Genomic DNA, 18,860 nt, shown 5'->3' with positions numbered 1-18,860 from the left:
GAGTAATCAACTCAGCTGTACCATGGAGATCATACACGCAGGGTTTTAGGTGACTAATTGGTGGAAGCTGACAGCCAGCGTCCCCAGTGTCTTAGAGGTATTAACACTTTTTTCTCTGTAGATTAATTACCTTTTCCCACCTTCCACTCGATCCGTCCTTTCGCTCAGTGTCGTTTTGGGGGGACGTGGAAAGGAGAGAGCTGAGGCCTGCGCACGACGCACAGGAGGGAGGCCAGTGTTTGCTATTTGGGTGGCGTCTGTCCCAAAAATGTTGCTGATTATAGGGAAGGCAGGCGCCAGCTGTCCCTACGGCCTGAAAAATCCCTATGGCTGGATTACCATTTACGTGAGAGACACTCTGAACCACGCTGGCAGCATAAAGGGACTGGAAAATGACCATTCCAAGCCCCCTTTGTGCTGCCAAAGGGGCTTAAAGGGGCCTTAGTGTGAATGAGAACAAAGGTTTAAGAGCAGCGAAGGGTAACCTAGGCTAGCGAGTGGGCCGTGTGAGAGGCTCTTCTTTATCTCAATGGGCCACTGGATTGTCGTAACCAAGACGTTGTCCCGGGATAAGGGAGTTTTGCTAACTGCACCTGCGTAGGTAGCATTTGTGGGCTGGGCCGATGGAACAGTGGCCTGTGTGTCCCTTTACTAACACCAGTAGGAAAAAAACTACATGGACGAAACCATAAGAACATACAAATGGCCAGACTAGGTCGGACCAAAGGTCCAACCAGCCCAGTGTCCTGTCTGCCAACACCAGATGCTCCAGAGAGAGGGAACACAACAGGGAATCCTTATGTGATACCTCTCCTATCACCCATTCCCAGACAAACAGAGGCCAGAGACATCATTCCTACCCATACTGGCTAACAGCCATTGATGGACCTAACCTCCATTAATGTATCTAGCTCTTTTTGGAACCTTGTTAAAATCCTGGTCTTCACCACAGCCTCTAGCAAGGAGTTCCACAGGTTCACTGTGTGCTGAGGGAAGAAAAACTGTCTTTTGTTTGTTTTAAACCTGATGCCTATTAATTTCATTTGGTGACCCCTAGTTCTTATATTATGGGAACAAGTAAATAAGTTTTATTAACTTTTTCCATACGAGTCATGATGTTATAGACCTCTATCATATGCCCCCATAGGCTAGGTCTACCCTATAGCCTTTTTTGGCAAAAGCTACACAAATTTCAGTCCCTCGCAGTCTCCTCTTTTCTAAGATGAAAAGTTGAAGTCTTTTTAATTTCTCGTCATATAGGACCCATTCCAAACCCCAATCATTTTTGGCACATGATAGCATAAATTATATTTCTGAATGCACAGGAATATGTATTCTTGATCTTATAACTCACTTGGTTTGGACCTAACCAAGTGAATTATAAGATCAAGAATACATATTCCTGCGCATCCAGAAATATAATTTATGCTACCAATCATTTTTGTTACCTTTCTCTGAACCTTTTCCAATGCCAATACATCTTTTTTGAGATGAGGCGACCACATCGGTATTCAAGATGTGGGCGTACCCTGGTTTTATATAGAAGTAATAAGATATTTTCTGTCTTGTTCTCTCTCTCTTTTTTAATGACTCCTAACATTTTATTTGCTCTTTTGGCTGCCGCTGCACACTGAGTGGATGTTTTCAGAGAACTATCCACAATGACTCCAAGAGCTCTCTCTTGAGTGGTTGTAGCTAAATTAGTCCCCATCATATTGTATGCATCGCTGGGATTATTTTATCCAATGTGCATTTTTTTTTTTCTTTCTTTAAAATATTTTTACCCCGCCTCTCTATTTAAAATATTTGAGGCGGCTTACAATTTTTTAGGCAAATGTAGTGCCCATCTTTAAAAAAGGGAAGAAGGACGATCCAGGGAACTAGAGACCAGTCAGCCTCACCTCAATCCCTGGAAAAATCATGGCGGGGATCCTCAAGGAATCCATTTTGAAGCACTTGGAAGAGGGGAAGTGATCAGGAATAGTCAACATGGATTCACAAAGGGCAAGTCATGCCTGACCAACCTGATTAGCTTCTATGATGAGGTAACTGGCTCTGTGGACATGGGAAAGTCAGTGAATGTGATATACCTTGACTTTAGCAAAGCTTTTGATATGGTCTCCCACAATATTCTTGCCAGTAAGCTAGGGAGTGTGGATTGGATAAATGGATAATTGGACAGAATTTTGTGGCCACCAAGGCCACAAAATACTATGGCTACAAAGAGAAGGACAAATTTTGCTGTGTTATACTGTGGCAAATCTGGAGAGACTTCGCTGTCACATAATTGGTGAAAAATAAATTTGATTTGAGTTGGCCAAAACATTTTGGCTGTTCCAAAATGATTAGTATATTGCTTTCCACTTTGAGTCAACAAAATGTTTGGGTCCTTTTGAAACAAATCAAAAACATTTTTTTTCTTTGAGTCAATAAAAGAAATGGATAAAATTGGGTTTTTTGTTGATCTAGAATCGGATTTTTGTTGTGTTTTGTTTTTCAGTTTCAGATCCCAAATCAGAAAGAATGCCACTGTCCTCTGGGTTCTGTGCAGTAGACACCCCCTTTTCTTTTCTAATTCATGTGGCACTGGATTTTCAAAAGGACTCCGGGCTGGGTTTTCAAGGACTCAGCACCTACAAACAGGGTGGTTTTTCAAAATAACTCAATTCCTATTTAGACATCTCACAAATGGCTGATTTGCAAAAATCTTAGGCACCCAGAAGATTCCACTGGGACCTTTATGGTCAGAAAAAAATCTCATTACTTATTAATAAGCCTAAATGACCAATACCCCCCTTACAGCATGCTTCACCTGGAATGACGGCTCTTCACCCTCCATGAAACTTAATACAACCTAATTGATTGAGATGTGGCAATAAATATTTTATGAGACTTTGAAAATTACTTTCAGAACATTTTTTCTGGCCCACTCTAGGACTGGACCTTCCGTTTCTCACCCTCCCCACAGTCTGTCTCCATCTTTAGTGTTTCTCCATCACCTTCTGTCTGCAGATCTTGCTAATGCTGGCTGGAAATTTGCAGGCCACAGAACTCACCTCCACCCTCTTGTGAAAAGACCCTCCTTTGGCTGAGTTACTGACCTCCTCCGATCATGATTTAAACACTTCGGCTACGTCTACACTGGCATGATTTTCCGGAAATGCTTTTAAAGGAAAACTTTTCCGTTAAAAGCATTTTTGGAAAATCATGTCTAGATTGGCAGGACACTTTTCCGCAAAAGCACTTCTGGGGAAAAGCGTCTGTGGCCAATCTAGACACAGTTTTGCGCAAAAAAGCCCCGATCGCCATTTTCGCCATCGGGGCTTTTTTGCACAAAACAGTACTGTGCTGTTTACACTGGCCCTCTTGTGCAAATGATTTGCGCAAGAGGGCTTTTGCCCGAACGGGAGCAGCACAGTATTTCCGCAAGAACACTGACGATCTTACATGAGATCGTCAGTGTTCTTGCGGAAATTCAAGCGGCCAGTGTAGACAGCTGGCAAGTTTTTCCGCAAAATCAAATGATTTTGCGGAAAAACTTGCCAGTCTAGACACAGCCACTAGGTTACAGAGGACCCACCATAGTTTAAACTAAAGATGTTAAATTGCGGTTAATTGACTAGTTGAGTAGTCAATGAAATTTCCATCGACTATTCGACTTGTCGATAGGCACTTCCACATTCATCCTGTTGGGGCTCTTGTACATTTCAAAGGAGGAATGAGGAACTCAGCATGCAGTCCGGGGCCAGTGGGCAGTTCCACTGACTCCGGGCTGCACGTGAAATGTACAAGAGTCCTCCGGGTCAGCAACTCCATGTTGTGCTGCTGATTTGAAATGCCACACGGAGCCTGGGGTCAGAACCAAGGATCAGCTTACTCTAGGTTCCGCACAGCATTTCCCCAGAACCCAGGGGTCAGTTCTAGGGCCGATTTTGTTCCACATCTTTATTAATGACCTGGACGAGGGGATGGATTGCACCCTCAGCAAGTTTGCAGACTAAGCTGGGGGAGAGGTAGATACATTGGAGGACAGAGATCGGGTCCAGAGTGATCTAGACAAATTGGAGGATTGGGCCAAAAGAAATCTGATGAGGTTCAACAAGGACAAGTGCAGAGTCCTGCAGTTGTGATGGAAAAATCCCAAGCACTGTTACAGGCTGGGGACTGACTGGCTAAGTAGCAGTTCAGCAGAAAAGGACCAGGGGATTGCAGGGGATGAGAAGCTGGATATGAGTCAACAGTGTGCCTTATAGCCAAGAAGGCTCACAGCATATTGGAGTGCTGTGACAGGGTGTCTGCCCTGTACTGGCCCTTTAAGGGAAAAACCCAACCCCGGGGGCTGTATAAATAAGGACTCTGGGGGGGAGGTGGGAAAGACACCAGCCAGAAGGGGGAGTTCCAGAGCTGAAAAGCTACTTCCCAGAGTGTCCAGTAGGAGGCGCCCTTGGCGGTGAGTCCCGCCCTGTTATAGGTGCATTAGGAGGAGCGTTGCCAGCAGATCTAGAGAAGTGATTGTTCCCCTTTATTTGGCACTGATGAGGCCACATCTGGAGTATTGCATCCAATTCTGCCTCCCTCCCCCATTACCAAAAGGATGTGGATGCATTGGAGAGTCCAGTGGAGGGCAACAAAAATGATGAGGGGGCTGGAGCACATGACTATGAGGGGAAGCTGAGGGATTTGGGCTTATTTAGTCTTCAGAAGAGAAGAGTCGGGGGGATTTGATAGCAGCCTTCAGCTACCTGAAGGGTACGTCTACATTGCATTCCTCCTTCGAGAGAGGAATGCAAATGCAGACAAACAAAATTGCAAACGAAGCACGGATTTGAATTTCCCATGCTTCATTTGCATAATGGCGGCCAGCTGCTTTTCCGAAATAGTGTATTTCAAGAAAAAAACAGGGTTATTTCAAAAAGAAACCCTTCCTTTGAAATAACCCTGGGTATGTCTACACTACCACCCTACTTCGAACTAGGGTGGTTAACGTAGTCATACGAACTTGCAAATGAAGCCCGGGATTTGAATTTCCCGGGCTTCATTTGCATGTTGCCGGGCGCCGCCATTTTTAAATGTCCTCTAGTGCGGACTCCGTGTCCGCAGCTACACGCGGCACGGACTAGATAGTTCGGAATAGGAAGCCTAGTTCGAACTAGGGTGCTAGTGCAGACATACCCCCTGAAACCTCATTTTTTAAGGAACAAATGAAGCGCAGGAAATTCAAATCCGCGCTTCATTTGCAATTTCGTTTGTCTGCATTTGCATTCCTCTCTTGAAGGAGGAATGCAATGTAGACAAACCCAAAGAGGATGGAGGGAGGCTGTTCTCAGCGGTGACAGATGACAGAACAAGGAGCAATGGTCTCATGTTACAGTGGTGGAGGTCTAGGCTGGATACTAGAAAAAAATATTTCCCTAGGAGGTTGGGGAAGCACTGGGATGGGAGGGAGGTGGTGGCATCTCCATTTCTAGAGGTTTTCAAGTCTCAGCTTGACAAAGGCCTGGCTGGGATGATTGAGTTGGGGTTGGTCCTGCCTAGAGCAGGGGGCTGGACTCGATGACTCTTGGGGTCTCTTCCAGCCCTAGGATTCTATAACCTGGAAATTGAAAAATCAGACTACAGAATTTCTTGTATTTGTAAGTTTTTTAATAGTCACATTTTACAGGGCTTTGTTTTATATTATATTAAAAGGTTTACCTGGTGCTGTTGGGTCCTTAACTCAATTGATTTTGGGGGCTTTTTTTTTATTTAGATGAAAATGTTTATGCTTCATTTCAATCATTGCTTGGGTGGGGCTGGGGAGGGGGAAGGGTTCAGTGTGCAGGCTGACCCAGGGCCAGGTAAGAAGCGCTTCTCCATTGCTGCTGCTGCTCCAGCAGGCACAGCCGGGGGAGGGGTGCATGTCCCCCAGCTGGGGCAGGTTCAGGTTCATTTACCCCCTGCATTCTCCAGCCAGAGTGAGGAATGCAGCAAACTGGGCACTTTCTCCTGGCTCCCTGATGAAGGTGAACAGCCAGCAACGTCCTGTATGAATGGTGGGGTGGGGGGCAAGCTTCAGCTTCCCCTGTTCTCCCTAAAGGGCACGTTATATAATACATCATGGGTTTAAATATTACTGGTAAGATGAGGCCCCAAGGAAGGCTAATCCAGTAGTTAAAGTGCTGACCTGGTTGGAGAGGTTAGCATACAATTCCCTGCTCTGCCACCGCCTTTTTGTCTGACCTTAGGCAAGTCACTTGGTCTTTCTGACACAAGTCCTTGAAGGTATTTAGGTGTCCAACACCCACTGAAAGTTAGGCACTTAAATGTTGAGGATCTAGAATCTAGATCGCTCTGTGTCGGAGTCTCCCAGGTGTGAAATGAGGATGATAATTCCTCAGGGGGTGCTTTGAATTAAAAAGATTAAGGTGCCCAAATATCACAAGACAGATCTACGTTGGACGGGTGTGCAGGGCAATGGAAAAATCAGACCCCGAGAGCATAAGGAGTGGAAGAAGGGTGCTCTGCATATCGTGAACCAACAGCCAGACTTGTGGACAGAGAGAGAAAAGGGGTCGGGAAGGAATTTTCCTCCAGGGTAGATTGGCAGAGGCCCTGGAGGTTTTTCGCCTTCCTCTGTAGCATGGGGTACAGATCACAGCTGGAGGATTCTCTGCATCTTGGGGTCTTCAAAGTATTTGAAGGCTTCAATATCTGAGATATAGGTGAGAGGATTATTCTAGGAGGGGGTGGGTGAGATTCTGTGGCCTGCATTGTGCAGGGGGTCAGACTAGATGATCATAATGGTCCCTTCTGACCTTAAAGTCTATGAGTCTATGAGATGGAAGAAGAGGGAAAGTATTCATACCCAGCATCCAAAGTCTAAAACCAGCACTTCGCTGTGCTCTTGTCCCTAAAAGCTTCAGAGAAGAAGAAAGGAAAATGCATTGACACCCCTCAAAAAAACTCACCTTAAGTACTTTCTTATTTTAACAGAGCTTCGGAGGGACAAAGGAGCAGAGTGTGTACTAAGAGATAAAACAACCTCAAAGTGAACCCCACAACAGCCTGAGACAGGACCACTCCCAGTGTGGGTCATTGGGATCCTACAAACCTTAAAATAGCTCTTCATGTGCTTCCTTTTAGATGGGCACTCAAGCCATATCCCTCTACGTTCTCCTGAAGTGCAATGAACATGCAATACGTGGATTAGGGCAGATTGAATTATTCATTGGGAATAATTCTTGCTGCCCTTTTCCTGCGTTCATGAATCAATCCTGATTTATGCTACAGACTATTTTTTATTTGGGACCATTTGCCAGCTAGTTGAATGTAAGTTTTCCTGCCTATGGATGCGTCCTTTGCAAGCTACTCACTTTGACCACTGGCTGCTGGCTGTTCGTAATGTGGGGGATTGGTTACCTAAGTCACAATGGCATTGGTTTCTGCTTGCTGATTGGATGATGGAAACAAAGAACAGCCATGCACCAAACATTCATGTGAATGAAATGGTGTTCCCATGCTTGTGAACAAGAGGCACTGACAAGTCTGAGCCAGGTAGGGTGTTGAATTTGAATTAATAGCTGCAAATGTTTGTTGCGGTAGTCCATGATTGTACGGGTATCTACAAGAACACACACACATGCCAGAGGCATAGAGAGTATACTGCAGAGTAACAGAATGGTCCAATATTAGAGCTAGGCACAGTTTTCTGAACAATTTTTTTTAGTGAAAAAATACAGATCTGACAATGCTGAGAGACTGCGTGAATCTCGCCAATGTCTCAGCAACTAACTGATTTCACTACATTGTTTCATTCAGAGAAATAAAACTAAAAAAGAAATTAAGAAACAATCTAAAAGTTTTGTTCTGACACTTTCAAAATGAAACGTTTCCATTTTTCGTTTTGAAACTATTGTTCATTTCCTTCCCTGTAACTCTAATGATTTGATTTGATTGTTTTTTTAATTATTTAAAACATCAGCAACAATTTGTTTTTGCCCAAAACAAATTTTGCAACCTTTTGATTTGTCAAAAAAATTGGAAAAATTCATTTTTTATTCAACTGTGAAAGACTTTTCCCCTGGATTTGCCAACAAACTGAAAAGTTCATTATTTCCTGCAGGAGTTAATATTGTGACTAGGATGCTTGGGGCAGCTCTTACTGGAAATGCCAAGGTCAGGGCAAGCAGCAGAAGGGAGAGTGGGTACTCCAAGACTAGTGGATCTTCCCAACCAATCACAAACTGCACTTCTCATTTTTCACACTGGCTATCAAGAGGAAGAAAAAAGTCACACTGCCCCTCTCAAAGGGCTACATAGTTTTCCCTTTTGTTTTAGCAAGCTCAGACTAACACGGCTACCTCTCTATTACTATGCCCCCTCTCTTGCATTCCAGTTCCCTGGGCCCCTGAGGGGTACTTGAGAGAAGTCTGGGGGGTATGTCAACAAAACCAAATTTTGGAGAAAACTGAATTTTTTTTAAGTTTTACAGCACTTTATTATTTTTGTACATTTTACACCCAAAAATTTCATCGCCCGCCCGGCTATGATTAAATTGTTTAAACAAATGTGTTGCAATGGTAGAAAACAATTGTATGTATCTGAAAACTGTAGGTACTGGGGGTACTTTTAATTTTTTGTAAGGGGTACTTTGAGAAACACTGCTCTAGTCTGATTGCAGTAAGAAATTATTTTAAAACTCTGCTCACGTGTACAAAATGTTCTTCCGACTACAAAGGACCAGCCACTTCGGCAGGTCGCTAAAGGTTTGGATATTACCAAAAATATCAGCCAATCCTGTAGTGTCTAAAACGAAAGGTTTATTATAAAGAAAAAAGAAAGACCAAGAAGAGGGATGTGAAATGCTCAATCCCATACATACAACGGGGTCTGGTGAGCTGCTGACTTGAAAGTCCCTGTGGAACACATCCACAGGTTGGATGGGTCATGCAGTCCTTATGCTGGAAGTAGGAAGCAGGGCTGAAAACAAAATGGAGAAGCCGCAGCTGCCTTTAAGTTTTATATTCCTTTTGCCCTGTGGCTTCTACTTCCTTTGTCCCAAACTCAAACTGCCCAGCACACGGCCTTGAAAGCCTTAAGAGTTCTGTCTACGGATGTGCCCCTGCATGCCTTGCTGAAACCCCTGCCTTCTCGCAGTGGGTCAGTGGAATAGTGTGGCATGGATGGGCCAGCAAGTAGGATAGACCAAACCGTTTGTGTGTAGGGGCGACCCTAGGATGGTGTGGGCCCTTTCCACCCCAGGCCCTGTTTTGCCTCTTCCTGCCCAGCCCCCATTCAAACTCTTCTCCCAAACTTTTGCCCCTGTTCCACCTCCACTCCACCTCTGCCCCCGAGCTACACGGCCTGGGGGACTAGCGGTGGCTTGTCACTGGCATTACAGAGGAATCATGCACACCCAGACTCTCTCTCACACACACACTGAGCTCGTTTTCTTGGAGACTTAACTTTGGTTCTTTTTTGTTTTCTCCTTTTTCCCTTCATCAAAAGTATGCCATTCAAGAGGAGCATAGATGACAGCTCTCTGAGGGTGGAGAAACACAGCAGCAGGGCTAAAGGATTGTCGGGGTGGCTTTCACAGTAAATATACTTTGCGGCTTGTGAGAGGGGCCTCTTAGCAGTGAGGGAAAATACATTAACTTAAAGAGTGATGGACCATGAAGCAGATGGGGCTTTTTAAGTAGTTTCTAGTCAATCACAGAGAGCAGACCAAAAATCCTGGATTTGTGCTCTCTGGAGCCGGGTGGAAGAGGGGGAGAGAGGGGGTGAGGATGTGGATTAAAAATGTGAATGTGACCAGAGTTTGGTGGCTTTATTTTCAGTATTTGTATCCAGCCTGTTCCAGGAGAGATTCTGAACTGAGATCTGGCTCCAGAGTTCTCTGTAACAAAAGGCTGGCAGGATTTTGACACCGCCTCCCAGCACTCAAGGCCCAGGACGGGAAGTGGGTTTTCCATTTTGTGGAAAATCTCACAATTTTGAAAAAAAAATCCCTTGCAAACTGGAAGAAAAATAAAATAAAATAAAATTTAGTTCAAAACAAAATGTTTAAATCATTTTCCTTTCAGACCAATTGAAACTGTTTGCATAAAATTGCAACATTTCATTTCAGTTTGGACTCTTTGAAACCTTTACATTTTTTAATATAAAAAATGGTTTGTTTTGAAAAGTGGTTTCAGGGGGAAGCATTTGAAAAGTGCTCTAAAACTGTCAAAATGATGAGTTTCTTTTTTGTTTTAGAATGAAATGTTGTCAAAACGGACACATTTTTCTCAAAAAACAATGAATAGTCTAGCACATGGGTTCCCAAACTGGGGGCATGCCTCCCTGGGGGGGCATGAAGAAATTCCAAGGGGGGCGTGAGGCCACCCAGCCTCCCTCCCTCCCCCCATCAAGTTTTGCTGCCTTGTTCAGTTCCTTTTTTCCTTTTTTTTTCACTCAACAAGTTTTGCTGCTATTTGGAGGGTGGGCATGAGGGTTTTTCAAAAATCAAAAAGGGGGACGTGACACCAAAAAGTTTGGAAACCACTGGTCTAGCAGCACCTTAAAGACTAACACAACATATAGATGGTATCATAAGATTTTGTGGGTTCAATCCCTCTTCTTCAGATGACTGGAGTATTGGAAGTCCAGATCCAAGAATAAATAAGATTCTTGGATCTGGACTTCCAACACTCCAGACATCTGAAGAAGTGGGTTGTACCCACGAAAGCTCATGATACCATCTACACATTTCGTTAGTCTTTAAGGTGCTGCTAGATTATTTGTTGTTTTTTAAGTTTTTCCAGTTACAGACTAACTCGGCTCCCCCTCTAAAGCGTTTGAACATTTTTCTCAGCCTTCTGTCTGTGACAGAAACAGCGCTATTCATCCAAAAAAAGTGTTGATAAAAATCTTTCCGCCAGCTGCCCTTGGAAGTTCAGAGGCTTCTTGGCCCCCATGCTGGAGGGGCGGGGCCAAGTATTGAGACGTGGAGTCTTCATCCTCCAACACCCTCCGCCTTGGGCTGTCATTTACACCAGTGCCAAGTATGACGGCGTTTTATGCCAGCTGTGCCCTCGCTGGTGATACCTGGTTGGCACCATGAAAAAACACAGGCGCAGAGTCTGATGCTGTTTTGACAGCTAAGCTGTTGCCTCCTTGGGGCTGAGAAATCTGTTAAGTGCTCTGTGTGGATATTTCCCCCCCACCCCTCTATTGTTTATTATTGAAAGTTACAAGAAGCTAAAGACCTCCACAATTATCTAGGAGCCACTTAAGTGCAATTGAGCACCTGTCACTAACTGAATAGGCTGCATCATCCTAATGACAGGAGTGGAGAAAAGAGGCAGTTCAGCAGTGATTAGGAAGCCTGCGATTTACTGCTTCGCAGTGCCCCGCACAGAGATCCGACAAAGCACTAAAAAAATAAATACAGAGAGAGATGAGCGAGGGAAAGAAAGGCTCCCTGTGGCTCTCTGTCCCAGCTAGGATTCGCCTCTGGGAAATTAACAGATTCCTTTTAGGGAAGGAAGAACTTCAAAAGGTTTGGGGGAGGGATCAGATATTTATTCATCAAAGTCTAGTGGCAAACCCCAAATTTTCTGTCCGTTCTGACATAGCGCTGACTTGGTGCCAAAGCGCTGAGGCTTATTCCCAAATTTCCAATGTTTATTCCCCAAAATTCTAATTTTCATCCCCAAAGTTTGGAGGCTTATCCCCAAAGCTTCAGTTTTCACCCCAAATTGCAGTACTCATCCCAATCTTCTCTGGTCTACGCAAGCCTGTTGACTCCGTGAAGTTGCGGGCTACAATTCCATCGAGAACAACCTGTCTCCTGCCTTTTCCCATCGTTCTTGCTTGCTGCCATGCCGCGAAAAGCACGAGAACAGCTTCGTGCGGGATATTTTGTGGCTTCTAGCAGCATCAAGGGCAGATGCGAGAATGAAGAGCCACTGGGAGAAGGAGGAGAAAGGAGAGAGGGGACGTTAACTAGACTTTTTCAAAATTTAGACACGTTTCGTAAAAGTTGAGGTATGAATTTTTGAGGGTGGGAAGGTTTTTGTCCTCCTGTGCCATATTAGCAATTTACCGGAGGGTTTAAGTCTCCACACTGAATCCTTGAATCACTCCCAGGACCAATAACTCAGGATCAAGCAACCTCTGCTCCAGTGGATGTTACAAGGCCCCCAGAACCAGAAGATACAGATGTGTTACTGCCAGAAAACACCCCACACTTGTGTTGGGATGGCTGCCTTCTTGGCCAACACACAAGGGAGAGATCTTCCCAGAGGGAAAAACTTGAGTTACTGCTTAGTAGTTAGTGATGGAAATGTAGCCATGTTAGTCTGGTGTAGCTGAAACAAAAAACAGGACTATGTAGCACTTTAAAGACTAACAAGATGGTTTATTAGGTGATGAGCTTTCGTGGGCCAGACCCACTATTTGATCTGAGGAAGTGGGTCTGGCCCACAAAAGCTCCTCACCTAATAAACCATCTTGTTAGTCTTTAAAGTGCTACATAGTCCTGTTTTTTGCTTAGTAGTTGACACATCCTCTGTGGAACAGGCACAAGGAAGTGGGGAGGGGTCTGACACTAGAGGGTAACATTTGAACACCTTTTCAAGGCCTAAAACTGGAGCCACTGGAATGGGAAACCAGAGTTTCTGCTCTGTGGGACATTCTGACATTTCAGGGAAAAAAGTGGTTCTGGTTTGGAAAGAAAAGCCCAAATTGCAACATTTCCCAGGAAATGAAACATCTGAAAATGTTTGATTCAGGAGCAATGAAACATTTTGTTTTGATGGTGCCATTTTGATTCATTTCATGCAGGCTTCTATAGTATATTAAAATAGTCACTGTAATACGTATTCTATATGCACCCCGTTCAATATAGACATACGATATTCTATTAATAGATACAAATCTAAATGAAGCGTAGGAACGTAGATCATACGACTGGAAAGCACCTGCTGTGTCATGGAACCCAGGCCTCAGCTATCGCAGGTGCCCATCATGTAATCCCATGCATAGTTTAACAAGCTCCGTTTTAAAACCTGTGTGGTTTGGCTCCCCGCTGCTCCTGTCTGGAGGCTGCTCCAAGGCCCCCTTCTCTGGAGCTTCCCCTTCCACATGAAATGAGTTCATCAAAATGAAACATTTCAGCATTTTCTAAGTGAAACTTTTTGGCACACATACACGCTGCCCTGTTATCCCCGGGGGACTTGACTTTTGCTCTTTCTTGGTGCTATTTTCTTTCATCTCAAATGTCAGTCATTGAAGATGTGAAGTACCAGAGTTTCAACAGTGCTCGGCACCCAACCTGCACCCAGTGAGAAGAGCTCTTCTAGAAATCTAGCCGGTCAGAGCTGTCTTGTCAATAGGACGAATCGGGGTGGCTGCCCCAGGCTCTGTGCTTTTGAGTAACCCCCACAGCACCTGTCCCAAGCATCCTATGGACAGGAGGAACCTGGGGGAATAAGGGGCCTGGCATGGGACAGCAGCAGGGAATGTCCGCCCCCTCACCACATGGACGAGCGGAGCCAGAGAGGGCTGACAGCCTGCCCTGCCCTGTCCTGCCCTCTCCCAGCCCGTGGGGAGGAAGTAACCCTGCTGCCATCACACCAAGCCCCCCATAATTACCTGGGCTGTGCTGCTCAGGAGAGGATGAAAGGGGGCAGGGCAGGGCTTGGGGTGAGGGGCTGGAGCCTGCAGTGGAGAGGTTGCCTCAGGCCGCATGCCTAGGGCTCGGGGGAGCTGGGCCAGGCCCTTTGCCCCCCTCGGAATGGCCCTGTCAGGCGGTTGCCCTTTCACAAAGACCCTGAATTTCAGTGCATATCCGAATAGGCTCCCACCTGGGGTGTGGTCAGCAAACTGGAGCCAGCACCCGAACATCGGCCATGTCCACACCAGGACTGAAAGGTGTTGCTCCGGTCAGCCCAGTGCAGCGACCTGTGCCAGGGTGTCAGGAACTGGCTCAGCGGGGCGTGTGGCAGAGGGACCCACAGCACAATCTTTCACCACGTCCGGGGCCAGCTCTTCAGCTAACAGCAGGAACAAGGGACCTGGGGCCAATAAAATGAGATGGGAGCATCAGCTGTCCATCTCCCCTCCCCCGCCGCACCCCCTCTACCTGCTGGGGCCGGCCGATCGCAAAGGGACGGAGAAGCCTTCGTGGAGTTTCTCTGGCAGCAGGAGGTGCTGGAGGAGAACTCCTCCAAGCCGAGCCTCTCGAGATCCCCTGCTCGTCCTGGGCAAGTCTCCTTAATGTACTAGCCCCATTAACATCCGTGGAGCCTAGCCAGCGCAGGGAGGTCAAATCCGACCTCACGGCATCTTGGGGTTGGCAGCCTTCACCCCAACCCTGGCTGCAGCTCCCTGCCACCCTCTGGGTCTCGACCTGAGGGAGGCGATTTCGGGCTTGGCAGGAACGTGCTGAACAAGCCACGCCCGCTCCCGGCAGCAGCCCCTTTGTGTGCTGCTACCTCCCTGCCCTAGGGCACGATGCTTAAGCCTTGCATGGGGTCAGCACCTAGAGGCGAGGCAGGGCCTTGGTGTGTTGGGCACTGTCAGTGCACATGATAGGAGACGGCCGTGGGGTCCGGACCGTGCCTCAGGGCCCTCGGCATTACAGTAACACCCAGAAAGGTCCCTGCCTCAAGGTCTTTAACAACTGCACACAGCCTGGGAAGTGACTTGCCAGCCACTCGGTGCGGAGTCGGCTCCTCACCCAGTGTCTACCCGCGAGACCACACGCCAGAGGCCTGAGCCTGGGCCGGCTCTGGGGCAAACGTAAGCCATTGGGTGAGTGAGGCCAGGGGGTGTCAGGGTCTTTCCCTCCAGAGGGCGACTCACTGCATGTGAGGTGAGCTGCCGGCAGCCCTATCTCAGCTGCTGTGGCCCTTCGGCTGAGGTAGCGCGAACGGGCTGTCGGGTGCCTGGGTGAGACTCGCACCAGCCCCCTCCTGCCCAGCCCAGGGGGCATCGGGGAAGCGGGGCTAGAGCAGGGGAGAAAGAGGGGCCAATGTGGAAAGACACGTCAATAGCAACACCACATGAAAATAATTTGCATCCGTTCTGCCGAGTGGCGGCGAGGCCTAATTGTTATTGACTCCTCACTGTAATTAGGAAGGGTCACACAGAGCTCTGCTGGCTGGCGCGGTTGCTTTGGGGAAATGGAGGAGGGCAGCCAGGCCTGGTTGGGCTTTGCCAGCGGAGCCTGAGACATACAGTCACGTTGGTCCCGTGTGCTGCGAGGACGGGGGCACTGGAGTAATGGAGGCCGAAGGAGCTGGCTGGCTGTGCGTTTCCATGGCCGTACGCGCCTCTCCGTAGTCTCAGGCATCAGTCATTGCTCCTCCCCTTCACACATATACCCCCTCTGCCTTGGCAGGCCCAGACTTAGCCCCTGCTCCTGCTGGTGAATGGCTGGTGAAAAGGCGGAATGGCAGAGAGCAAGGAAGAAGAGTGAGAGGGGGAGGAAGAGAACAGCGAAGAGGCGAACAGCGAGCCAGGGAGACCGACGTGGAGGAAGATGGGGGCTACAGGCAGGAGAAGAGGCGGGAGGTGAAACGAGAGGCGGAGGCAGAAGGATGGAGGAGGCATTGGCAAGACGGCCACAGAAAAGGTGCCGGGTAAACTGCAGGCACAGGGATCAGTGATTTATTTGGTGCAGCGCTGGGCAATTTTCTCCCCTCCTTCCTCCTGCCTTTGTTTCCGCCGGCAGCACAGGCCCCGAGCAGCATGGGAGCCCGATCAATAGGTACACAGTGTTTGCATGGATCATACATGCAACCAGCACGTTTCTGAATCAATGCCGCGGGCTCGCAGACGGGGAAAAAAACGGCTCCACATCGCCACTGGATGTTCTGTTTCCATAGCAATGGGGCCGCTCCCCCCCCACCACCACCCCTGCCACTGCTTCCTCCCACACCCAGTGCTGGCCCCGCCCAAATGGAAGGATGCGTCAGGGGACAGATGTGCTTTACAGCTCAGTTCCATGGAGGGTGGCCACTGCTGCTCCCAGCTGGCTCAGAGACCGGGGCTTGACCTGGGCCCTTTGTCCCTGCTAGAGAAGTGGCACATCCCACCTGGAGGTCCCCTCCTACTGCAACGCTGGGCTCGGTGCCAGAATGCAGCTGGTACCCACCGTCACCTTTGCTTTCCCGTGGGAGCACGTCACGCCTGGCTAGAGGCAGGGAGTGAGAATGTCCCAGCTGCATCCCCCTCCTGATGTAGTCGGGCACCCAGCGGGACAGAAGGCCAAGTCCATTAGGGTGAGGCACTTTCCTGTGGGGCAGAAATGGAGGGGAACTCCCAGCCTGGCTGAAACCCACTGAGGTTTGGCCTCTGTTCACCTCACCGGCCCCTGCCTGCTCAGGTTAGGAACCTCCCTCGCTTTTGTTGGGGATGGTGACTGAGAAAGCCGAGCCAGATCAGGGAGGTGAGAATTCTCCAGGGGGCCCATGAATGGCTGATCATCCAAGAGCGGGTGTTGGGAGACAGCTTCAAGCACTGATGCAGTGAGTGAGGGTGGATGATGAATATTCTCCAGTGGGGGTGTGTGACAGGGCGCCTGCCCTGCACTGGCCCTTTAAGACCAGGACTCAGGCCCGGAGCCGGGGCTAGAAAGAAAGAGGCCAGATGGAGCTATTTGGGGCTAGAGAGAACCCAGCTGGCAAGCAACTAGGGCAGCACGATTGGCTGGTAGAAGCCAGCTGAACCCATTAGGGCGAGTGAGAGCCCAGCTGGCAAGGATCCTGCACTGCACGAGTGGCTTGTAGAAGCCAGCTGTAATTATTAGGGCGAGTGTGAGCTCAGCTGGCACGTATATATAGAGAAGTCCAGGTTGCTTGAGGGGAGAGCTAGTAGAGAGCTGATTGCAGAGGAGGCAGGAGCTCCTTGGAGGGAGACAAGCTGGGGAGAGCCAGCAATAGCTGGAGGAGGGACTGGGAGATGGGTTGGAAATGGGGGGGGACTATGGCCTATAATGGCAAGGAGAAAGGAGGGTCAGGGCACAACAGGGAAGCAAGATCAAATCAGTATCTTAGATGCCTATACACAAATGCAAGAAGTATGGGTAATAAGCAGGAAGAACTGGAATTGCTAACCAATAAATACAAATATGATATCATTGGTATTACAGAAACCTGGTGAGATGGGACACATGATTGGAATATTGGTATGGAAGGGTACGGCTTGCTCAGGAAGGACAGACAGGGAAAAAAGGGAGGAGGGGTTGCCTTGTATATTAAAAATGTACACACTTGGACTGAAGTGGAGATGAACGTAGGAGATAGCTGTGTAGAGAGTCTCTGGGTTAAGCTAAAAGGGGTAAAAAATGAGGGTGATATCACGCTAGGAGTCTACTACAGGCCACCTAGCCAGGTGAAAGAGGTGGATGAGGCCTTTTTTAAACAATTAACAAAACTATCCAAAGCCCAAGATTTGGTGGTGATGGGGGACTTCAACTATCCAGACATATGTTGGGAAACTAACACAGGCTATCCAATAAGTTTCTGGACTGCATTGGAGACAACTTTCTGTTTCAGAAGGTTGAAAAAGCTACCAGAGGAGCAGCTGTTCTGGATTTGGTTTTAACAAATAGGGAGGAACTAGCTGAGAACTTGAAAGTGGAAGACAGTATAGGGGACAGTGATCATGAAATAATAGAGTTCATGATCTTAAGGAAAGGTAGAAGGGAGACCAGCACAATTGAGGTTATGGATTTCAGGAAGGCAGATTTTGATAAGCTTAGAGAACTTGTAGGTAAGGTCCCATGGGAAGCAAGACTGAAGGGAAAAACAACTGAGCAGAGTTGGAAGTATTTCAAAGGGACATTGTTAAGGGCCCAAAAGCAAACAATTCCGCTGTGTAGGAAAGATAGAAAATATGGCAAAAGACCAGCTTTGCTTAACAAGGAGATCTTGCATGATCTCAAAATAAAAAAGGAGTCCTATAAAAAATGGAAACTAGGACAAATAACAAAGGATGAATATAGGCAAGCAACACGGGAATGCAGGGGCAAGATTAGAAAGGCAAAGGCACAAAATGAGATCAAACTAGCTACAGGCATAAAGGGAAACAAGAAGACCTTTTATAAATACATTAAAAGCAAGAGGAAGACCAAGGACAGGGTAGGCCCACTGCTCAGTGAGGAGGGAGAAGCAGTAACAGGAAACTTGGAAATGGCAGAGATGCTCAATGACTTCTTTGTTTCGATCTCCACTGAGAAGTCTGGAGGTGTGCCTAACGTAGTGAATACAAGCAGAGAGAGGGTAAGTTTAGAAGATAGGATACACAAAGAACAAGTTAAAAATCACTTAGGAAAGTTAGATGTCAGCAAGTCACCAGGTCCTGATGAAATGCATCCCAGGATACTCAAGGAGCTGATAGAGGAGGTATCTGAGCCTTTAGCTATGATTTTTGAAAAATCATGGCAGACAGGGGAGATTCCAGAAGACTGGAAAAGGGCAAATATTGTGCCCATCTATAAAAAGGGGAATAAGAACAACCCGGGAAACTACAGACCGGTCAGTTTAACGTCTGTCCCAGGGAAGATAATGGAGCAGGTAATTAAGGAAATCATATGCAAACACTTGGAAGGTAATAAAGTGATAGGGAATAGCCAGCATGGGTTTGTGAAGAACAAGTCATGCCAAACTAATCTGATAGCATTCTTTGATAGGATAACGAGCCTTGTGGATAAAGGAGAAGCGGTGGATGTCATATACCTAGACTTTAGTAAGGCATTTGATACGGTCTCGCATGACATTCTTATTGATAAACTAGGCAAATATAACTTAGATAGGGCCACGATAAGGTGGGTGCATAATTGGCTGGATAACCGTAGTCAGAGAGTTGTTGTTAACGGTTCTAAATCCTGC

This window comes from Pelodiscus sinensis, chromosome 32, assembly GCF_052426305.1.
Source record: "Pelodiscus sinensis isolate ZL-2025 chromosome 32, ASM5242630v1, whole genome shotgun sequence".
In the NCBI taxonomy this organism is placed as follows: Eukaryota; Metazoa; Chordata; order Testudines; family Trionychidae; genus Pelodiscus; species Pelodiscus sinensis.
The sequence above is the reverse complement of the archived record's forward strand: the minus strand, read 5'-3'. Positions refer to the sequence as shown.